Consider the following 6,637-nt stretch of genomic DNA (forward strand, 5'->3'; position numbering starts at 1 on the left):
AGATGAATGAATCAGTATAAGTGTGTTTTAAGGTCTGGTGTTAGATGAGCCAGCATTACATTACATTACATAATCTTGAGGCCTCATATTGTGGTTAAAATGTGGTTTGAAAGCCTTTATTATTACATTATTTAAACTTTAAACTTTATCTTTAAAAGCAAGTTACCACAGCTTCAGAACAGATGCTTATCAAGGAAAGTGACACATGGTGTGGCGAACACATGTCAGTTAGGAGGACAGGGCTCAATGTGAAAAGTTGCACTATAGTTTACAGCACAGTATGTTCTTTGTTTCATACATCTGGCCATCACGTCAAAGCCAGACTTTGAGTTTCTTCTTGTGAGATCTCCGTCTGTGTTTTACATGAATTATATGTGTGGACTTCTAATGCAAAGAAATGCAGCAGCAGCGTGTCAAGATGGTTACAGACGGAGACAAACAAGAGGTTCATATATGACTAATAACCAGCGTGCGCTACCTCCCTGTCTGCCTCACAGCGTGACAGTTGGACAGTCATGACGAATCTCGTCCCTGTGTTGTTAAGTAGGAAGGTCTTTGTCTGCTTCCCCGCCACCCTCTCTCTGTTTTTTTGCTGAGCACCATCTCTTCAGATGTGTTTGCTGCAAAATGGGAAGTAGCACTTTGCTGATGGAGTGACATGTCATTTCCACTGTCCTTCTCTACACACACACACACACACACACGCGCGCGTTTACATACAGTTGAGAGCGACTACTGACACATGTAGGTGACACACATACACACACACACTTCCATAGCGCTGACTCGGTCACGATGTCACTCGCCACACAGACAGGCTGCCCTTGTTCAACACTCAAGGTTAGCTGTGAGTAATTCTCTCAAACTGTTGCTGGTGTTTTTCTTCACTTCTTTATCTTTTAACACCTTCTCTTCCTCTTCTCTTCACTCTTCACACAATCGTACACCCTGTTTCTCTTTCACTTGTCTCTGTCTCCGTGTCGTGCAGTGTGACTTGTCACTGTTCGTAGCCTCTGGAGAGGTGACGACTGCAAAACTTTTGGAAGAAGGCTGCAGGGATCCGTCCTCATGGTTTCACTTACCCTTGAATGTCTCTCCTCTCTTCTTATTGGTCCATCACCCTTCATCCACACAAAGTGAAGCTGTGACAGTGAAGCACGATAACGGGCCGTCATCTGTGTGTCTAACCAGTCTTGGAACCAGATCTAAGAGGTGTTTAGATGAGGAGGCACAGCAGAAACTTTAGGTCTTTCCTGGAGAGGATATTTTAAATTGAAAAATACAGGTGTAACTAATAACATTAATTATGGCTAGTTAGGTGTTCTAGTTTCAGGGTTTTGCTGTTGTGCATACTGGTTAACTAGGATATACTGGGACACTTACATGAAACTGAGGCATCAGTCATGATGCACACACAGGGGCTGTGTCTCCATTGTTGAAAGAGTATTAAACTGAGATTTTAAGACTTTATGAATCCTCATGTTGCACCATCATTGACAGATGTGGTCTAATGATGATTTATATGTCTCTCAAAGCATTGCATTGTGGGATTTTCAGCATGAAGTTGCATAAATGTCACGTACACTACATTTTCTGTTGCATGGTGGGAATTTTTGAAGGCGCTATATATATAATGTATAATGCATAACATTAGCCCTTATTGTTTGCACTCTCAAATATCTGGCAGAAAGTAAATAGATTGAATTCAAACTGTTCATTTTCATTTTAAAGCTGCTCTATTATTTATTATGTAAGTTTAAAAGCTGGAGCTTAAAGGACAATTCCAACTGCGTTTTTTTCCTGGGTTGTTCAAATGGAAACGCCCACCCAGTTAGCAAAAAGTAGTGACATTGGTTAGAGTGCAAAGCTAGCAACTAGCAACTAGTGAGCATTTAGCAGCTAACAAGCCAGATATTTCCCTCAGGAGTTGGTGGACACCAAAAGCAGAACTAAAAGACAGTGAATATTGCAGTGACGCCACTTTAAAATAATGTTAATTTTGCTCCATACCTGCTGTAGATACTGTAGGTACCTGTTTGCTAACACATTAGCCAACTTTAAAGGTGATGAAATGTCAATATTTTTGAGCTGACTTTACCACTGCTGCAAGCTGGCATTTCATCATGTTTGTACTTACCAACCTTTTTGTATTGCTGCTTCCTATGTGTCATCTCTTTAACGTTCTTCACAATCAAGTTGCCACAGACGCACTCATAGAACTGGAGTTACATCCAAGTAACGTCTGTTAATGCAATTTGTGCATTTTCATTTAACCTTCATCTACCCGTGAAGTCTCCTGAGATAGATTTTCTCTGTAACTTGCCAAAATGTCTGTCCTGTCTGTCTCTGTTCACATCTCCTTTGTGTGTAACTTTCAATGTGGGGATATCCTCTCACACATAGTTCAAGTTCTCTATAATAATACAAATCCAACTTCCTGTCTTTCTCTGTATGTGCGCGGCTTTTGTGTGTGTGCACTTTTTAAGTGTGCAGGAGTGGGATTGCTGAGGTGGAGGAAAGTCGGCAGGTAGAGGGGACTGAGCCAGTTGCAGCAGCTGCCCTGGAGATGTCTCAGATGGTAATCATCCACACTCATATTGTTGACTCAGACATTCAGGGCTTGGCCGGTGATGTCTGCAACCACAACTGTTTGGAGAGTGAACAGCAATCTCTCAAACACATCACATCGCTATTATTCCCTCATGAAAGAACACGTAGGATATGTCTATAAAATTACAAGTAAAAGACAGCACAAATATAAATGAAATGATGGTACTTTTACAAAATATGGATGGATTCTTTACATCGCTTTGTCTGTTCAGACATGGTGACTAATTTCTGCAAATAACCCCATTCTTCTTCTGTTTATTCTCAACAGTAGAGAGGTTTTTTTTGAATGACCCATGTATATTAAATTGAACAAATGTCGACCTTCTGAACATGCAAACCCAGGGCAGCAACAGTGCGGCCTCGTCACACCTGGTTAAATGCTGAGACTGATTCACCGGTAGTGCACCTGGTCTGTTTTTATGAAAGCAGATTTATGAATGTAGCTCTGTGTTTGCGATACAAAGAGTGAGCGCACAATGGTCTGATTACATTGCATCATGGAAAGTCAGCAGCACATCTCTCCCTGTGGGAGGGGAGGGGGTGGGGGGGTTGTTGAATCATGCAATTTGATGGCTAGAAAATATATTATTTATGCAATAAAATGAACAATATTCTCTGATAGGACCAGATTAATCTTGGCTGGTTTTCCGTCAGCAGGTTGAAGCTCAAGTTTACTTTTATGTCGTGCGTATACTAAAAAAAATAACTAAGAATATTTTGTTGCAGCTCTGAGCAATTTGTGTTTCAGTTATGTCTTACAGGGTGTAGCTAACATGCAATCGGACTGAGGTGGGAAGTTTGAGGTGTGATCTGTGCAGAATTTTTTAGTTAACTCCCACGTAAAAACATGCTACTTTTACGCATGGGTTCTGTTCAGACATAAAGTGCTAATAAATGCAAATAAACTGCAGTGATGTACTGACCTACAAGCAACAGCATGCCTTTCCCTTTGTGTGTGTGTACTGAAACCTGAGTCAGCTAAAGTGTGATTATTACTATCTGGCCATCCAGATAGCTTCAGTCTTTAGTACTGAAGTTTTCGCCTCAGAAATGTGCAGAGCCATCTCGATACAACTGAGCTAAATTCAATTTTGTTTGTGCTTCTCAAAGCCCCGAAAATCACATTTGGAAAAAAAATTCAATACCGATGTGTGAAGGCAAATAAAATCAACATTATCTGCATGGCAAGATGTCACTAAAATGTGTTTTTTGTTTGTTCCACTGCAGAACCAGCCCTTTAAATGTGACCTACATGCAGTTCTGTACATCATTAGATCAAGCTGCCATTACGAGAGGTGATGTTGCAGGTCTCATTCTGTGCCAAACCGCTTTGTCAGTTGCATCTTTCTTCACACACAGAGGAAGTTACAAGAATTCACCTGCTGTGGTGGCACCTTTTAAAAGTTTTTTCATCCACCATTGTCTCCCACAGCCCCTGTCGGTGAAGATGTCAGCTTTATCACAGCTCCCACCTCAATTACTGCATCTCCACAGCAGATGAACTGGTATGCAGATTGAGATGACGCTCATATAAGGATAATGACTAACTCCTCTTCTTCTGTGCCCTTAATCCTCTTGGATTGGCTATAATACTGGTGTGCGAGAGCGGTAATTGCTACGTCAACACCACCAGCAGCACCGCCCCCCTCCCTTCTTACAGTAGAGGATGATAAAGTGTGAGTGTGTTGTATTTATATGTACAATATTTGTGTGTTTTCAGGTGTATGTAATAGCTAGTTTGTAGCTGTTTTTCTAAAAATAGAGCTCATGCTTGCAGTATATGTATTTTTGCGGCTGTGCTTGCTTGTGTGTTTGAGAGCAAGTTCAAATGAGACTGTACGTATCCTCCAACCGAGCCATGCCGTCCTCAACAACAACAACAACAACAACATGGGTAAAGCTGCCACCAGTCCAATTAAACGTGAGACTTTGACAGTGTAAGATCTGGTACGCCTGACACCCAGCGTCATTCACACCTTATCATATCACACACAGCCACTAATGAGAACTCGCCAGGGTGACGGTGTCCATGATGATGAAGGAGTCACGTTTTTTCGCCTGCTCTATCTGCCTCTGATCTGCAGTGGTCTGCTCTCTGTCCCTGCTGATCTGTGTGGTGCTTTGTGGCTCCCTGGATGTGGTCAACAGGAAATGAGGAGGGGTGAATCACACTGGGAACACTGCCGTGTCATCACCACATGTCTTAATAAAGCCTTTGTCTCAAGATTTGATGTGTTTTCTATGAAGTCTCCACCAGTACATATTAAACACTGTGGGAGGAGGAGAGACTTCTCATTATCTTTTTATGTTAGTTTGGTCAAAAACAAGAACTTGGTAATAAAGTGAAATGTGCATGTGTTATCATTATCATTATAGTAAATGCTTACCATACATAAGAGGGCATTTAGTGTCACATTTAACAGTAATATGTCATCATTCTGCAAAGACATTAAAGGACGAGTTCACAAATTTTCAAGCCTGTCTCAAAACAATAGTCAGATACCCGAATGGACATTGACACATGTTTCTCTTGCTGCAATCATTCTTCCTGTTCACACTGACTGTTAGAAGATCAACTCCAAATGTGCTTACAATGTAAGTGATGGGGGACAAACTCCACAGCCCTCCTTCTGTGCAAAAATGTATTTAAAAGATAATTTGAAGCAAATATGAGGCTTCAGTTTTCCAAATTAGTCAAATCAAGTCAATATCTTTTTAGTCTTTTGGTATGATCCTTCCACTGCAGCTGAACAGGAAAACACTGTCAGAGGAAACACACTACTTACTAAAAAGACTAACTGTGGGAAGACATCCGTTTGACTGACTCAGATGGCTGAAGCATCATATTATCTTCAGATAAACTTTTAAATCCATTTTTGCTCAAAACAAAGGCTGTGAATTTTGTCCCCCATCACTTACATTGTAAAAACATTTAGAGTTGATCTTCTAACGGTCAGTATAAACATGAGGAATGATTATGGAAAGAAAAATTTGGGCTCCTGACTGTTGTTTTAACACAGACTTGAAAAATTGTGAACCCGTCCTTTAATGAGACTTCAACGGGATTCATGGAAATGGCAAAATGTATCCGTCTGTACATTTGGCTGTCACAACACCTCAGAGCAATAGATTTCACATTCACCTCTTTGTATTATCAAAATGTGAAGCATTAACTAATGATACCACCGAAGGTCATATTCAGATTGAACTTTCATATCATTCATGTGTGTGTGAAGTGAACACATTAGCAAGAGAAATGCTTCGGCGTAGATACTGAATATTGTGCTTTCAGCTTTCCATTGTTCACAGTAATACATAATTTACATGATGGAAATAGACCAAAACCAAAACTATACGTGACTAGTGTCACGTATTTCAATCATGCTTCAGAATGAAAGAAAAATATCGTGTGAAAACCAGAATCATGACTACAACACAACTCATAATTTTCAACAGCTTTCACGTTGGTTATAAGTAATTAAACCAAATCAATCTGACCAAATGAGCCAGTAAGGAATCAGTGACTATCTGTTCCCCTCCCGACCCCCCACGTCAGGCACACTGACTGGGATGAAACCCGACACAACATTTTGCAAGGAGAACAGAAGACATACAAAAGTGAAATGGTGTTTGTAGCTCAGTGGTTGAAAAGTTGTGATCTTGGAGGGTCAGCTGAGTGGGTCACATCCTGTTACATCAAGCCAATTTTGGGTTGGTGGGTTACCCTGCTTTCTCGGTCCCTAGAGTGTGTGTGCATGTGCATGTGAGTGTTTTGACAACTAAGCAAGTAAGTAACTTTATTTATATAGCACCTTTCAAAAACAGAGACGTCACAAAGCGTTTCACAGAGGAAATAAAGCACGAGTATGAGTCACCACTTGATTATATATTAACGCTTCTTCTTAGTGTGAGCTGCTTCTCTCTCATCTTCTGCCTCCTTTGCTCTGCTTGTGCCTGCAGAGTCTCTTTTTCTTCCTCCATCTGTCTCACTCTCTTGTTTTCTTTGTATGTTTGTGCCCAAAGGCTC

General features: G+C 40.8%; 1 long non-coding RNA gene across 2 annotated transcripts; it reads left to right on the forward strand.

Moving 5' to 3' along the window:
* The first annotated feature begins 1,705 nt into the window (after positions 1-1,705).
* LOC137180527 (uncharacterized) lies at positions 1,706-4,875 on the forward strand. Of its 2 annotated transcripts, XR_010927984.1 has the most exons (4): positions 1,706-2,024; positions 2,487-2,578; positions 3,838-3,905; positions 4,043-4,875. It is a non-coding gene; the product is annotated as an uncharacterized lncRNA (long non-coding RNA). The 2 variants fall into 2 exon arrangements; XR_010927983.1 differs by having other exon boundaries at positions 3,838-4,875.
* Positions 4,876-6,637: the final 1,762 nt, after the last annotated feature.

The sequence above is a fragment of the Thunnus thynnus genome, chromosome 3, assembly GCF_963924715.1.
Source record: "Thunnus thynnus chromosome 3, fThuThy2.1, whole genome shotgun sequence".
NCBI lineage: Eukaryota > Metazoa > Chordata > Actinopteri > Scombriformes > Scombridae > Thunnus > Thunnus thynnus.